Raw genomic sequence first — 16852 nt, 5'->3', positions numbered from 1 at the left:
TGGGAGCGAGAATTGGAGAAGGAAATTTGTCAGGAGATAGCAGATATTTGTAGTAAGCACAAGGTTGTGATTGTGGGAGATTTTAATTTTCCACACATAGAAACATAGAAAATAGGCGCAGGAGTAGGCCATTAGGCCCTTCAAGCCTGCACCGCCATTCAGTATGATCATGCCTGATCATCCAACTCAGAACCCTGTACCTGCTTTCACTCCATACCCCCGATCCCGTTAGCCACAAGGGCCATATCTAACTCCCTCTTAAATATAGCCAATGAACCGGCTTCAACTGTTTCCTGTGGCAGAGAATTCCACAGATTCACCACTCTGTGTGTGAAGAAGTTTTTCCTCATCTTGGTCCTAAAAGGCTTCCCCTTTATCCATAAACTGTGACCCCTCATTCTGGACTCCCCCAACATTGGAAACAATCTTCCTGCATCTAGCCTGTCCAATCCCTTTGGAATTTTATATGTTTCAATAGGATCCCCCCTCAATCTTCTAAATTCCAGTGAGTATAAGCCTAGTCGATCCAGTCTTTCTTCATATGAAAATCCTGCCATTCCAGGAATCAATCTGTTGAACCTTCTTTGTACTCCCTCTATGGCAAGAATGTCTTTCCTCAGATTAGGGGACCAAAACTGCATACAGTACTCCGGCTGTGGCCTCACCAGGGCCTTGTACAACAGCAGTAGAACCTCCCTGCTCCTGTACTCAAATCCTTTTGCTATGAATGCCAACATACCATTTGCCTTTTTCACCGCCTGCTGTACCTGCATGCCCACTTTCAATGACTGGTGAACAATGACACCCAGGTCTCATTGCACCTCCCCTTTTCCTAATTGGCCATTCAGATAATAATCTGTTTTCCTGTTCTTGCAACCAAAGTGAATAACCTCACATTTATCCACATTAAATTGCATCTGCCATGAATTTGCCTACTCACCTAACCTATCCAAGTCACCCTGCATCCTCTTAGCATCCTCAAAGCTAACACTGCCGCCAAGCTTCGTGTCATCCGCAAACTTGGAGATGCTGCATTTAATTCCCTCGTCTAAATCATTAATATATATTGTAAACAACTGGGGTCCCAGCACTGAGCCTTGCAGTACCCCACTGCTGACTGCCTGCCAATCTGAAAAGGTCCCATTTATTCCCACTCTTTGCTTCCAGTTTACCAACCAATTCTCTATCCACATCAATAACATACCACCAATACTGTGTGCTTTAAATTTGCACACTAATCTCCTGTGTGGGACCTTGTCAAAAGACTTTTGAAAATCCAAATATACGACATCCACTTGTTCTCCCCATCCATCCTACTAGTTACATCCTCAAAAAATTCTATAAGATTCTCCAGACATGATTTTCCTTTCACAAATCCATGCTGACGTTGTCCGATTATTTCACCTCTTTCCAAATGTGCTGTTATCACATTTTCACAACCAACTCTAGCATTTTCCCCACCACCGATGTCAGGCTAACCGGTCTATAATTTCCCGGTTTCTCTCTCCCACATTTTAAAAAAAAGTAAGGTCACATTCGCCACCCTCCAATCCTCAGAAAGTAATCCAGAATCTAAGGAGTTTTGAAAAATTAACACTAATGCATCCACTATTTCTTGGGCTAATTTCTTAAGCCCTCTGGGATGCAGACCATCTTGCCCTGGGAATTTATCTGCCTTTAATCCCTTCAATTTACCTAACACCACTTCTCTACTAACATGTATTTCCCTCAGTTCCTTCATCTCACTAGACCCTCGGTCCTCTACTATTTCCGGAAGATTATTTATGTCCTCCTTAGTGAAGACAGAACTGAAGTAGTTATTGAATTGGTCTGCTATGTCCTTGTTCCCTATGACCAATTCACCTGATTCTAACTGTAAGGGACCTACATTTATCTTAACCAATCTTTTTCTTTTCACTTATCTATAAAAGCTTTTACAGTCAGTTTTAATGTTCCCTGCCAGCTTTCTCTCATAATCTTTTTTCCCTTTCCTAATTAATCCCATTGTCCTCCTCTGCTGGACTCTGAATTTCTCCCAGTCCTCAGGTGTGCCACTTTTTCTGGCTAATTTGTATGTTACTTCTTTGGACTTGATACTATCCCTAGTTTCCCCTGTCAGCCACGGGTGCACTACCTTCCCTGGTTTATTCTTTTGCCAAACTGGATGAACACTTGTTGTATTTCATCCTTGCAATCTTTAAATGCTTGCCATTGCATATGAATGTTGAGGAACCAACTAGAGAGCAGGCAATTCCACATTAGGTATTGAGCAAAGAGGAAGGGTTAGTTAGCAATCTTGTTGTGCGAGGCCCCTTGGGCAAGAGTGACCATAATATGGTGGAATTCTTCATTAAGATGGAGAGTGACATATTTAATTCAGAAACAAAGGTTCTGAACTTAAAGAAGGGTAGCTTTGAAGGTATGAGATATGAATTAGCTAAGATAGACTGGCAAATGATACTTAAAGGGTTGACGGTGGATACGGAATTTTGCTACTCTCATTTTGCACCCCTCTGTCTCTCTGCACTTGTTCCTATCCCCCTGCCACATTAGTTTAAATCCTCCTGAACAGCAGTACCTGAATGCAAACCTAAGCCTGGGGAATCGGGACCAGACTATTGAGAGCGATTTGTGGCCTGCTACGGCACCTTCGCAGGAGACCAAGACTTTAATGATGGGAATCTCTCCCCCCAGTTCAATGCCCTACTGCTCCAATGCTTACCAACTAAGTTAGCCAACATGATTAAAACAAATAATATGGATTGGCCTGACAATGACTGAAATCGAATGCGACAAGCTTTGACATATCATTAGGACCCAACTTTCGAATCTCGATCAACCCCAAAGGGAACTAATATTTAAAGTGAACATGTTCAGTGGGAAGAAGGATGCGAACGGGCTATATCTGAGGAACAGAAATGGGAGCAAAAACCTACCAAGGGACAGGTGGGGACAACAACCCGTTTAGAAATTGACAAGAAGATGCTTCCAACCATGAGTGCCAACCCTCAGGAAGAGCCCAATGTAATATTGCAAGTTGCTGGAAATCCAGTTCCGTTTATGATTGATATGAGGGTAACCACAACCACTCTCGATCAGGAAATAGTATCGGAAAAGGGATTCCAGCTATCAGACGTTATAATCACTCTGTCAGGGTTTGAAGGCACGGAACGTACATATTCACTTACCCAGCCACTGCAGGTGGAATTCCAGGGGAGCCAGTGTGAGGTTTCATTTACAGTCACCACCAGACGGGGGTGTAATCTAGCAGGGAGAGACTTGCTCTGTCTGTTGGAAGTCGAGATTCTTTGCACAGACAATGCTGTCACCCTTGACAGGTGAACAACCGACAGCTTCTCCAGTTTCCGACCCCCAAGTGGAGGGCACTTAATTTGGACTCCACTCCTTCTGCCAGCAGCCGACCCTCATGTGACTCTGTGCTTTGACCCTATGGGGTGTGCCACTGAGGAAAGCCAATATTATGCACCCCTCGATGGACAGAAGTTCCCAGTCACGGTGATTAGAGAGGTTAAAGGAAGAGACGGTATTGCATTACTGGCCGAATTTCCAGATTTCCTTTGGCGACAGACAGAACTGGTAGTTCCCCATACCACCATTAGGGTTTGCACTGGGTTCAAGCCAAAGAGCCCAGGGTTCCTGGCCTACACCCTAACGAAACAAGCCTCCAGCACCGAGGGAGACTGGCAAGACTTGGCCGCGGGTCTAGTCCAATACGGGAAGGAGTCTGAGGTGAAGACGGAATATCTGGTAAGACAACCTTTTAATAGTGTCCAATCCCAAGATACTGTACCCCATCTCTGTGTAATTTCAGGCCGAGAAGTCTGTCGCACCAACTGTCCCCCTGTCTGGATCACCACGAAAGAAGGACAGACTCTCCCATCCATTTAGCAATATCCCCTCAATCCCGAGGCAACGTTTTCTGAGGATGGAAGCTCCTTTGTGGATCCAGCAGGGAAACGATGCGAGAGTGATGGACAGTGAAGTAATTGAGCAGGCCTCTTTTGAAGCAGCTGTCTCCGCCCAGAAGGCTGAGCTGTTTGCTCTGACTCATCCCTGTATCCCAGCATCAGACTAAAGTGGGAACGTTTACACAGACTCCCATTATACATTTGGAATTGTACATGACTACAGGGCTCTCTGGGAACATGGGGATTCCTGACTTCCTCTGGCCACCCCATTAGTAATGCCACCTTTGTAAACAACTTACTCACCGCTCTACAGCTACATCGAGTTTTGTTCTTCTCAGGGGGACACCTCTGAGGAGGAGTGAAAACTGTGGTCCCAGATGGGGTGCCAGAAAGACCCCAACCTAGGTTTTTGGATCACCCAGCGGGACAGGTTTGTGTTCCTACACAGTTTTTACCAATATTGGTCGATTATATACATAATTGTACACACCTGGGAAAGGAGGTAATGGTTGGTAACCTGTACCCTGCACACCGGGTACGACTCCCTTGCCAGGTGGACCTTTTTGTGTCTACAAGTTGATTTTATTGAATTGCCTCGAGTACATTCCTATAGATACTGCTTAGATATTATAGATGTGTTTAGTAGATGGGTTGAAGCTGTTCCAACTACCAATAATACTGTTATGACTGTTGTGAAGGTATTATTATGGGAAATAATTCCCAGGTACAGCCTGGCAGAGATGCTGAGCTCTGACAGTGACCCACACTTCGTGATGAAAGTAAACAAAGGCGTACGTAATGAACTAGCTATCAAGCAACAATTCCACTGTGTACACCACCCACGGGCCGCTGGCACAGTGGAGAGAGCCAATGGCACTCTGAAGAGTAAATTGGCCAAACTAACAGTGGAGACTGGACTCGTTTGAAGGTCCTACCGTCACCCAGTTCAATATGAGGGTTACCCCACAGGGGAAAACAGGTTTGTCATCAGCTGAAATCATTTATGGATGGCCCATGATGACACCCTGGGGACTAAGACCTTGTGTACCATTGCTCCCAGAAAGTCTACCAGCAAAATTGGATATTCATACCCGAGGGGAAGACATGGGGACATATATATGCCAACTAACCAAAATTTTTCAAGCATACATTCACAGGTATGACAGGCTTACAAGGAAGAGAACTACTCTGCAGAGGGGAACCTGGGATATTTTTTTCCTGACAAACAACTGGGATTGAGGGAATCTTGGACCTCGGTGGAGAGGACCATATTAGGTGTGCCGACCACTCACATGGCTGTGAAACTGAAGGGGCAATCTCGGTGGATACATCATTAGGTGCCAAACATGTTACTGAAGGAACTGAGTAGAAGGTCTCTCTCGGACTAATGGAAAATGTATTGGTTGTTAGTGGTGTTCTTGTTTATGTCTTTGAGAGGGCTCACCCCAGCATCCGGGGGCCCCCATGTTAACACATTTCTGTCTTTCTGTCATACCTATGCCAAACAGGTAGAACTAGGGTCCTGCTGGGTTTGAGCTGAAATTCCACAGCATGGTAAAACTATGGTTCCAATGTCAGTAATCCCACTCAACCAGAGTGAAGAACTCTCAGCCTGGGCTTTCTCAAATAACATCCGGGGAAGTGAGATGAGGACCTGTGATCTAGACAGAGATGACTGTGGCTGTCAGTGTTTTGAGGGATGGTGTCTCAGGCCCCCATCAAACGGAACTTCCAATACTGGGAAACATGCATCCTGGCCATACCTGCAGGTGCCCAGCAGCCGAGAGGAACAACTGAGACTGATTGATTTTGGATGATTACTTTTCTCTCCTATGGAGTAGCCAGGAATTCACGAGAGATAATCAATTTGGATACAGCACTTGAGGAGCTGGCCACAATACTGCAGGGGCCCTGACAGAAACACAGGCCCAAGTAACGGAAATATCCACTGAAATGATTGCAAACTGGCAAACAGTCATACAGAATCGTACAGCTTTAAAGTTTATCCCAGCTGAGAAAGAGGGAACCTGTGCTGTTATTGACACAGAATGCTGCACGTATATCCCTGATGAATCTACTAACATTACACCCCTCTCCAAGCACACTGCAAAGGAGATTGACAGCATCAAGAAAGTAGGGCAGGATTTACACGGGTTCACCGAAGGGTCGAAATGGTGATCTTTGAAGGCCTGTTTGGTAATATGTGGGGCATGATACTGCATTATGTCCTAACAGTTGTACATATCTTTGTTACAATTACTGTTGTACCCTGTCTTTACCCACTGATAAGTCAATGGTGTCGTCAGTTGCTTTCTCTGTAAAAAGTTACTGCGTTGTTGATAATGTAATGATCAAAAGGAGGGAAGGATAAAGTCTGTAAAATGGTTAACACTTCGTTAAACAATAGCAGCCTGTTTTTCTGAAAGAAACTGCTGATGATCAACTGATGTGCTGAGCCATGTTTCTTCTTGCGGGTAGCTAGCTAGGGTTTCAAGATGCCTATCTCGTTGCGCATTCACATGTAGAGATAGGACAGCTTCAGTCTGTTCTGTGTGTGTAAACCATTATGACTATTTTGTAGTTTGTCTTTAGGGGCTCCAGCCTGTCATGTAGTAAATATCTTTGGCTCCAGCCTGTCTTGACAGACTGTTCCTGTTTGAGCGACTAACTAAATAAGCCCCGGGTGCTTGGAATAAAGAGTTTGTACTGTACGGTCTCTGAGTGACTTTATCCGGATTCGACTTCCACAGAATGGGAGTGGTTTTAAAGGGCTGGGCTGCTGGAAGCTCATTACCAGACCTGGAGTGATTGCAACTGGGTCTGACAGAGGCATAACTGGTTGTTCTAGGCACATTCAGTCTCACTGCAACTATATCCCACCTTCCCTTATACAGGTATGTAATGTCTAAAGGACCAATGTTTGAGTAAATGAGACTCACCAAACTTTCTCCTGACTGAATCAATGGAATCTCCGAGTCTCTTGAGGCAGAGCTGTTCTCTCCAGTTAATGCTCTCAGTCCTCAGGCTGGTTCACTTGTTGCTGTTCCCTCGTCTTCAGCCGTGGTTTGCTTCTAGTTGGGGTTTTTCTTCCAATAAACCTCTAACTTTAACCAGAGAGACAATGAAGCACAATAACAATAAAAAGGAGAACCAAACATTTCTAGTTAAAGTTACTACGAACAAAACGTTAAAGGCTAATATAATGATCTCAGTAAACATTTTTTTATTGTCACTCACACATCAGAAAACAATATGGGATAAGGAGGAGCCATCATTCAGTCAGGAACAGAATTAGGTGATTCGATCCATCTGGTCTGCCCCACCATTTAACCACAGCTGATTTTCATTCCAACACCATATTCCTGCCTTCCTCCTTTAACCCTGAGCTACTCAGCAATCAGGAATATGTTAATCTCTGTCATAAATATACCCAAATGGCTGCTTCAACCAAACTCTGTGGCAACAAATTCCACAGATCAGACATCTTCTGGCCAAATTTTTTTCTCCACTCAGTTTTAAAGGGAAGCTTCTTTATTCTGAGACTGTGCTGTCAGATCACAGTCTAATGGAAACATCCTCTCCATGTCCACTGCATCCAGGCTTTTCAGCATTTGGTAGGTTTACTTAACAAAACATCTCCCACCACCCCCACCGTCCCTCTGAACTCCATTGAGCACAGGTCCAAAACAATCAAATGCTCCTCATACATAACACCGAACATTCCTGAGATTATTCTTGTAAACCTTGTTCACAACAACTGTACTGAACACATTTCTAGGAATAACAAACTAATTGGCACCAGGGTAATTTTCAGGGAAAAGTTGTGGTTACTTTATTGTTCAACTATCACAGAGTGAGCCATTTCCACTTCCACATTAAAACCGGTACATTTCAGGAAACATAAACCAATCCAGAGTGAATGTAATAAAAAGAAATTGGAATTACCAAACTGCTCAGCATGTAAGGAACAGCTGTGGGGAGAGGAACAATCTGTACAATTCAGGTTAATAACATTTTGTCAGGATGACTTCAAACATTTTCAGTTTTTAGTGCAGATCTCCAGCAACTTGAGATTCTGCCCGATTTCCACCACTTTATCCAGATTTGACTTCCACAAAATGCAAGTGATTTTAAAGGGCTGGGCTGCTGGAAGCACATTACCAGACCTGGAGTGCTTGCAACTGTGCCTGACAGAGGCATAAATGGTTCTTCTGGGCACATTCAGTCTCACCAACTATTTCCCACCTTCTATTGTACAGGTATGTAATGTATAAAGGACCAGTGTTTGAGTAAATGAGACTCACCAAACTTCCTCCTCACTGACTCACTGGGAACTCCAAGTCAGCTGATTCAGAGTTCTTCTCTCCAGTTGATGCTCTCAGTCCTCGGGCCAGTTCACTTGTTGCTATTCCCACATCTTTAGCCATGGTTTGCTTCCAGTTGGGGTTTTTCTTCCAATAAACCTCTCACCACAGGTCTAACATTAACCAGAGAGATAATGAAGCACATTAACAATGAAAAGGAGAACCAAACATTTCTGCTTAATGTTACTAAGAACAAAACTCACTGAAATTTAAACGTTGAAGCCAAATATAATAATCTCAGTGAACAATCTTTTATTGTCCCTCACACATCACAAAACAATATGGGATAAGAAGGAGCCATCATTCTGTCATGGTAATACATAAGACACAGGAACAGGATTAGGTGATTTGATCCATCTGGGCTATAAACGTGCAGGAGCAATGTGTGGTTAAGTGCCATGCTCAAGGATACAACGCACTGCCTGGCCTGAGGCTCAAACTCATGACCTTCAGATTGCTTAACCACTTGGCCACATGCACATCACAGCAACCACTCTCCCCCCTGGACTTCCCAGTCCCTCGGTAAAGCAGGCAGTGAAATCAAAGATCCCCAAAACCTGGGACGTTCTCCTTTCTCACCCACCCCAGTCCGGGAGAAGACACAACAGCCATAAAGCTCCAGGACAAATGTGAGCAGCCTCAGGAAGTGAGGCAAGTTGGGGGAAGTTAACGGGACTCAGTGACCAACGTCAGATCCCCCAACACAACATAGAGGAAGCATCCTGACCCAGCCAGGGACTCTGAGCACACACCATGTCATCTTGCATCACAAAGTGAAGGGCGGGGCAGATCTGCAATAAACAGCCTCACGTGACCTGTTGGTGGGTCTCCCATTTCAACGCTGCGGAAATAGACAGCCTGGGCTCCAAGTTTGGATCGTTCAATGCAGATTAAGTGAAGTCGACACATTTTTGACCAGCCCAGATAATCGGAAGATAAATGAGTAATTGGTCCTCAGTTCGGGGCTCACGGCCAACATCGGATCTCCCCGCTTGGGATCGGTCTCAATACTCACCGATGGGAACGCGATATCTTCGGCCCGCAGACAGTGATCCCGACCCCTGGCTCCCCCACCCAGGAGGTGAGGACCCTTCCCTCGATCCCACAGGTGATGCACTTCAGCACTGAGCGGAAAAGAAAACACCGCCCGGCCGGAGACAGTGAACATGCGCGAAGTGAGTGTCACATCATCCAGAGGGCAGGGCCTCGGAAACAGATCCACAGGTGCTGCCCATCTGCTGTTAAATGGGAGGGGCAAACGGGATCACGTGACCAGTCGGGTCTCCCACCCCAGGCAGAGTTTTCCAGCTACCCACTATTCTGTATAAAGAAACAAACTTGCTGCTTACATCTCCTCTCACCTTAAATATATTAAACATTTCAACACACAGGAAAAATAGATTGTCTGTCCACTCAGAATCAGAATCAGGTTTATTATCACCGGTGTGTGTCATGAAATTTGAAAACTGTGCAGCAGCAATTCAATGCAATACATATTATAGAAGGAAAAAAACCCAAAATAAAATAATAAAAATAAACAATTAAATCATTTACAGCATATCTGGGACCCTTACTCTTTGTGATTTTGATAAATGACCTGGATGAGGAAGTGGAGGGATGGGTTAGCAAGTTTGCTGATGACACAAAGGTTGTGGGAGTTGTGGATAGTGTGGAGGGCTGTCAGAGGTTTCAGTGGGACATTGATAGGATGCAAAAATGGGCTGAAAAGTGGCAGATGGAGTTCAAACAAGATAAGTGTGAAGTGGTTCATTTTGTTAGGTCAAACATGATGGCAGAATATAACATTAATGGTAAGACTCTTGGCAGTGTGGAGGATCAGAGGGATCCTGGGGTCCCAGTCCACAGGACACTCAAAGTTGCTACGCAGGTTGACTCTGTGGTTAAGAAGGCATATGATGCATTGACCTTCAACAATCGTGGGATTGAATTTAGGAGCCGAGAGGTAATGTTGCAGCTATATGTGATGCTGGTCACACCCCACTGTGCTCAATTCTGGTTGCCTCACTACACGAAGCATGTGGAAACCATAGAAATGGTGCAGAGGATATTTACACAGATGTTGCCTGGATTGGGGAGCATGCCTTATTAGAATAGTTTGAGTAAACTCGGCCTTTTCTACTTGGAGCAACGGAGGATGAGAGGTGACCTGATAGAGGTGTATGAAATGATGAGAGGCACTGATCGTGTGGATAGTCAGAGACTTTTTCCCAGGTCTGAAATGGTTATGAAAAGACAGCACAGGTTTAAGGTGCTGGGGAGTAGTTGCAGAGGAAATGTTACGGATAAGTTTTTTACTCAGGGAGTGGTTGGTGAGTGTGTGGAATTGGCTACCGGCAACAGTGGTGGAGGTGGGTAGAATATGGTCTTTTGGATAGGTACCTGGAGACACTGGAGAAAAATAAAGAAATACTAGCTTAGAAAAACAGAGGGCTATGGGTAACCATAATAATTCCTAAGGTAGGGACATGTTGGCACAACTTTGTGGGCCGAAGGTCTTGTATTGTGCTGTAGGTTTTCTATGTTTCTGTGAATAAATTAAAAATCGTGCAACAAACAGAAATACTATATATTTTAAATGTGAGGTAGTGTTCAAGGGTTCAATATCCATTTAGCAATCGGATGGCAGAGGGGAAGAAACTGTTCCTGAATCACTGAGTGTGAGCCTTCAGACTTCTGTACCTCCTTACTTGCTGGTAACATTGAGAAAACCACATGCCCTGGGTGCTGGAGATCCTTGATAATGGACGCTGCCTTTCTGAGACAAGGCTTCTAATCCTCTGGTAATCTTATAAACGTCTATCCAGTCTCACTCCAGCTGGCACGACTCCAGAGAAAACAACACAATTTTGTCCAACCTCCCGTTATAGCTCAGGCCCTCTAATCCAGGCAATATCCTGGTAAACCTTTTCTGCGCCCACTCCAAAGCCCCGATATCCTTCCGAGAATGGGAGCGACCAGAACTGTATGGAACACTCCAGATGTGGTCTAACTAGTTTTATAAATCTGCAACACAACTTCCCGACTTTTGAACTCAATGCTTCAACTGATAAAGACAACCATGCCATTTGCCTTCTTAACCACCCGATCAATCTGAGCAGTCTCTTTCAGGGAGCGATAAACTTGGAGTCTAAGATCCCTCTGATTATCAACACTGTTCAGGGTTTTGCATTTAACAGTGTACTGTCTCATACATTCGACCTACCGAGCTGCCAAGATGATCATCACTAATCAAATCTCACTGAGATTTCTCAGGTCCTGTTGAATTTATTACCAAGTGCACAAGTACGGGAAGGTACAGGTACAGAGAAACACTGACTTGTGGCAGCATCACAGGCAAGTACATTCAGATAACACACGGAACACAAATTATACGATTCTCTGTCAGTAACAAGATAGAAACATGTTTTACTTCATCCTGCTAATAGGACCAGAACAACAGGGGCTGAGCGGCGGCTCATCTCAGACGGTTCGGTGTGAAGGTCTCACAACCCGGACCGACCCCAGCAGATTCTGTGAAGGAAGCGAGGCGAGGCCGCCAGTTCGGGAAAGTTCATCCCCTCCCCCTTCAGGTTTCACCGATCACCTTGTGTTCCTCTCTCCCCTCCCCACCCCCACCTTTTATTCTCCAGTCCTGCCGAAGGGTTTCGGCCGGTAATGTCGACTGTATTCTTCCCCTAGATGCTGCCCGGACTGCTGAGTTCCTCCAGCATTTTGTGCGCGTTGCTCGCATTTCCAGCATCTGCAGATTTTCTCTTGTTTGAGTTCGGGAAAGTTAACTCACCACTCAACGTCAGACCTCCCCGCTCGGAACCGGCTTCAATACTCACCGAAGGGAAATTGTTGGTGTTGCCCCGCAGAGAATAATCCGTCTCCGGCTCCCCGTCCAAGGGGGCGAGGACCCCCTCCCGATCCCGAACCCGAACCCGGATCCACCGATGACCCACTTACACAAAGAACGAAAAAAACATCACTGCCTGGCTCGGGCCTGTGAGCATGCGCACTGTGCTTCTTTTGCGTCACTGGCGGTGGGCGGGGTCACGGAAACAAACCCGTAAATGCTGCCGATCTGCGGTAAAACATGATCACGTTTCGCTGGAGGGTCTCCCATGTGACCGGTGACTGTTCCTCGCCCTTCACATATTGCCCCGCCCACCGCCGCATTTCCCACATTATTTCATTATTTCCCTATATCATTTCCATACGTATTTAGATTTTCCTTCCTTATCTTCCCCGATCCCTTTCCCTCCAGCCCTAGGTCACAGAGTTCTCAGAGTTATAGTTTTGATTCACTTCCCATCCCGACACACAATTCAGACCCATACAGAAAATGAGCTGGTTTCTTTTAAATTAGTCAACACACACAAAATGCTGGTGGAACGCAGCAGGTCAGGCAGCATCTATAGGGAGAAGCACTGTCGACGCTTCGGGCCGAGACCCTTCGACAGTCCTGAAACGTTCCGAAACGTGGACAGCGCTTCTCCCTATAGATGCTGCCTAACCTGCTGCGTTCCACCAGCATTTTGTGTGTGTTGCTTGAATTTCCAGCATCTGCAGATTTCCTCGTGTTTGTCATTTAAATCAGTCTATGTTTATAAACACTCATTTTTATTCACATTCCTCTGGCCTCACTGGACAGGAACACTGAAACATTAAGTGAGAAACAACAGGAGGAGGCCATTCGGCCCCTTTAACCATCAGCAAGATGGAGGCTACTCTCCCATCTCAGCCACATGCTTCTATCGATCCGCATTTTCTCGATCCCTTGGGTCTCCACACATCTGCCAGCCTCTGTTTTATGTGAGGACGATCACCGAGTCATCACCGCCCTCTGTGGTGAGGATTTACAGACATTCACCACCCTCGGTGTGGAGACATTTCCCCTCATTTCAGTCCCGACATTTTCACTGCCATCATATTTGACCGACTAAAATGAACCACTTCACACTTACCTGGGCTGAACTCCATCTGCCACTTCTCAGCCCTGTTCTGCATCCTATCAATGTCCCCCTGTAAACTCTGACAGCCATCCACACTATCCACAAAACACCCAACCTTTGTGTCATCAGCAAACTTACCAACCCATCCCTCCACTTCCTCATCCAGGTCATTTATAAAAATCACAAAGAGGTAAGGGTCCCAGAACAGATCCCTAAGGCACTCCACTGGTCACCGGCCTCCATGCAGAATATGACCCGTCTACAACCACTCTTTGCCTTCAGTGGGCAAGCCAGTTCTGGATCCACGAAGCAATGTTCCCTTGGATCCCATGCCTCCTTACTTTCTCAATAAGCCTTACATGGGTTACCTTATGAAATGCCTTGCTGAAATCCATATACACTACATCTACTGCTCTACTGCTCTTCCTTCATCAATGTGTTTAGTCACATCATCAAAAAAATTCAATCGGGCTCGTAAGGCACGACCTGTCCTTGACAAAGTCATGCTGACTATTACTAGTCATATTTTACCTTTCCAAGTGTTCATAAATTCTGCCTCTCAGGATCTTCTCCATCAACTTACCAACCACTGAGGTAAGAATCACTGGTCTATAATTTCCTGGGCTATCCCTACTCCCCTTCTTGAATAAAGGAACAACATCGGCAACCCTCCAATCCTCTGGAAACTCTCTGGTCCCCATTGATGATGCAACGATGATTGCCAGAGGCTCAGCAATCTCCCCCCTCGCCCCCCACAGTAGTCCGGGTACATCTCATCCAGTCCCGGCGACTTATCCAACTTGATGTTTTCCAAAAGCTGCAGCACATCCTCTTTCTTAATATCTACATGCTCAAGCTTTTCAGTCTGCTGCAAGTCATCAGTACAACCACTAAGCTCCTTTTCCATAGTGAATACTGAAGTAAAGTATACATTAGGTACCTCTGCTCTTTCCACCGGTTCAATACACACTTTCCCACTCTCACACTTGATATTTCAGGGTGAAAGGTGAAATACTCTTGGGGAATCTGAAGGGGGATTCTTCACTCAGAGGTTGGTGCGAGTGTGGCATGAGCTGCCAGTGGAAGTGGTGGATGTGGGTTCAAGTTAGACACTAAAGAGAAATTTGGGTAAGGACATGGATGGGAGGTGTATGCGGGTAGTTGGTAGTAAAAACAAAAACGGGTCGGTATTGACTAGAAGGGCCGAAATGCCTGTTTCAGTGCTGCTGGGCTCTGTGACTCTAATAATATTCTGATTTGTAATTTCCACAGTCAGTGCTTTGCTGCTAATTACCGAAACCGGTAATTTATAGAATGGGTGTAGAGGCTGCCCAGTGACTGTTCCTGTGTTCACCCCAACCCCTTACTGTCTTCCCTCTCTGCCCCATCCTCCCTCTCACCGTGACATTGGACATACGTTCAGGGTGAAAGTGAATTATTTTGGGGAATATGAAGGGGGATTCTTCACTCAGAGGTTGGTGAGAGTGTAGAATGAGCTGCCAGTGGAAGTGGAGGATGTGGGTTTGATTTAGACACTAAAGAGGAATTTGGGTGAGGACGTGGATGGGAGGTGTATGCAGGCTCTGGTGCAGGTAGTTGGAACTAGGCAGTAACAACAAAACAGGTCAGTATTGACTAGAAGGGCCGAAGGGCCTGTTTCATTGCTGCTACTCTCTGTGACTCTAATGGTAATTTCCACATTAGTACTTTGCTGTTTATGACTGAACCCAGACATTTACCCAACCAAGAATTGAAAGACTCTTGGCTGGCTACAGAAAGCGTTTACAAGCTGTGATACTTGCCAAAGGAGGTGTTACTAAGTACTGACCATGCAGGGTGCACAAACTTTTGCTTTGGGCCCTTTTCCTTTTTTGTTATTTTGAAACTGTAAACGATGGAAATTAAAATGTAATCTTGCTTAAAATATTAAAGAAATGTGTCATCTTTGACTTTATGCCTTTTGGAAATCAGGTCATCTTTTACTTGCTGAGCTATTCACAGTAACAGAAATTTTGACCAGGGGTGCCCAAACCTTTGCATGCCACTGCTGGACTAAGTGTGTAAATGTAGGACGGGACCACGTTGGGGAAAAAATGTGCTCGGTTTTCTAAAATTGACTCCTTCCACCTGAGGCCACGGACATATCAATCACCCCTCCTATATATTTTTATCAAAACATGAAGAGGATTCAGCACTCCATGTGTGTATATGCAATTTCGATAAGAAATACAGACCAGAACACGTACATGAGAGGCCAACTCAGAAAAATGAATCATCACTCTGGAAGAAAACATGAACCAGTGGAATGAGTATGACCCTCCATGTGAGACATCCCAACAATCTGAGCAGACGAGACGGTGACAAATGAGCCCTGAATAAGGACGTTCACTCCCAATGTCATTCTTCCGCAGCCAGAGATCTGAGGGGCGAAGAACATCTCAGACTGAACTGCAGTCAGCTCAACTTCTTCAGGAAATTCAAGGGACACCTCTTCACCCAGATTGATGACAATTTGGAACCCATCACCGCAGGGAGAGTGAGAGGTGAACAACAGGGGAGGATTTGAAAGATCTGTTGTGGAACAGAATCAGGTCCAGCCGGCCTGAGCTGACTCTCTACTGTACACTAGGTGTGTTATAAATTCACTAAGTACCAGAGACAGTGTTTAAAGTAGAGCTGATTTATTTGTCACAGATCTAGTCCCATTAAAGGTGAATATGCAGCAGAAGAAACTCCTTCTCTGCCCAGTGACCAGGGTGCAGAACTGGGTGTGGTGAGCAGCAGCGATAAATGCAGAGTTCAGCACTGACAACTGCTACGAAGGATGAACAGCTCTGATGGGCAGAAGGGTGCAGAGTTGCCCATGTCCCCCCCCGGGGAGAATCACAAACTGTTACTGTTACCACGCTGCTAATGAGAGAGAAAGAGAGACAAAGGGAAAACATACTGGGACTGGAACATCTGCTTCAGATAAGGGAGAGATAACACCGGGAGAGAGAGACGTGACCCACCATATTATGACTCCTGTAAGACTTATGGCTCTGGAGACGGCTGTTTACTTGGTACCATTCTGTTAATTAAAATTCCTCAGTGGACAGCCGGAGTGGGCTGGTTTGATGGGCTAAGCCATTCAAAATTGATTGACACCTGAGACCCAGTGAGTAGGGATAAAAGTGAGGCCTGGGGAGACACACCAGGAGGCACACTAGTGAGCACTGCTTGAGTGTTGGAACCCACGAGAAGGTGTGGGGCATCGGGGACCGAACAAAGGATCGGTCAGTTGAACTCAGTGTTTATAGCAGGGCTGGTGGGGGCTTGTGTGTGTGTCCACCCTTGCCTGGGTGACGAGTCCACCACAGAAGAACGGTCTAGCTAAAGGACAGAGGGGTCATACCTGAATGGCCACAACACATCGACGGATCAAGAATGTAAAGGAAGGTTTGACTGACTGTTGTTATCACTGTTCGCTCGCTCTCTCTCTCCAATGATTAAAACACAAGAACCAACAACTACCTCAGCACGTATGAACTGAACTGAACTTTATATTCACATAGATAGATAGATAGATACTTTATTCATCCCCATGGGGAAATTCAACATT

The 16852-nt window shown here is 45.5% G+C and overlaps 2 protein-coding genes across 2 annotated transcripts in view; one reads left to right on the top strand and one right to left on the bottom strand.

Moving 5' to 3' along the window:
- The window catches only part of LOC140722642 (uncharacterized), a 190577-nt gene extending 183571 nt beyond the window's left edge, over nt 1–7006 (bottom strand). The window contains exon 1 of the mRNA XM_073037353.1: nt 6869–7006. The gene's annotated coding sequence lies outside the window, so the exon portion shown is untranslated. The remainder of the gene's footprint in view (nt 1–6868) is intronic.
- The window catches only part of LOC140722652 (uncharacterized), a 409759-nt gene that overhangs the window by 126925 nt on the left and 265982 nt on the right, over nt 1–16852 (top strand). The window lies entirely within an intron of this gene.

The sequence above is a fragment of the Hemitrygon akajei genome, unplaced genomic scaffold, assembly GCF_048418815.1.
Source record: "Hemitrygon akajei unplaced genomic scaffold, sHemAka1.3 Scf000082, whole genome shotgun sequence".
NCBI classification, from domain to species: Eukaryota; Metazoa; Chordata; class Chondrichthyes; order Myliobatiformes; family Dasyatidae; genus Hemitrygon; species Hemitrygon akajei.
Note: the sequence above shows the minus strand (reverse complement) of the source record. Positions and strands in the feature narration are given on the sequence as shown.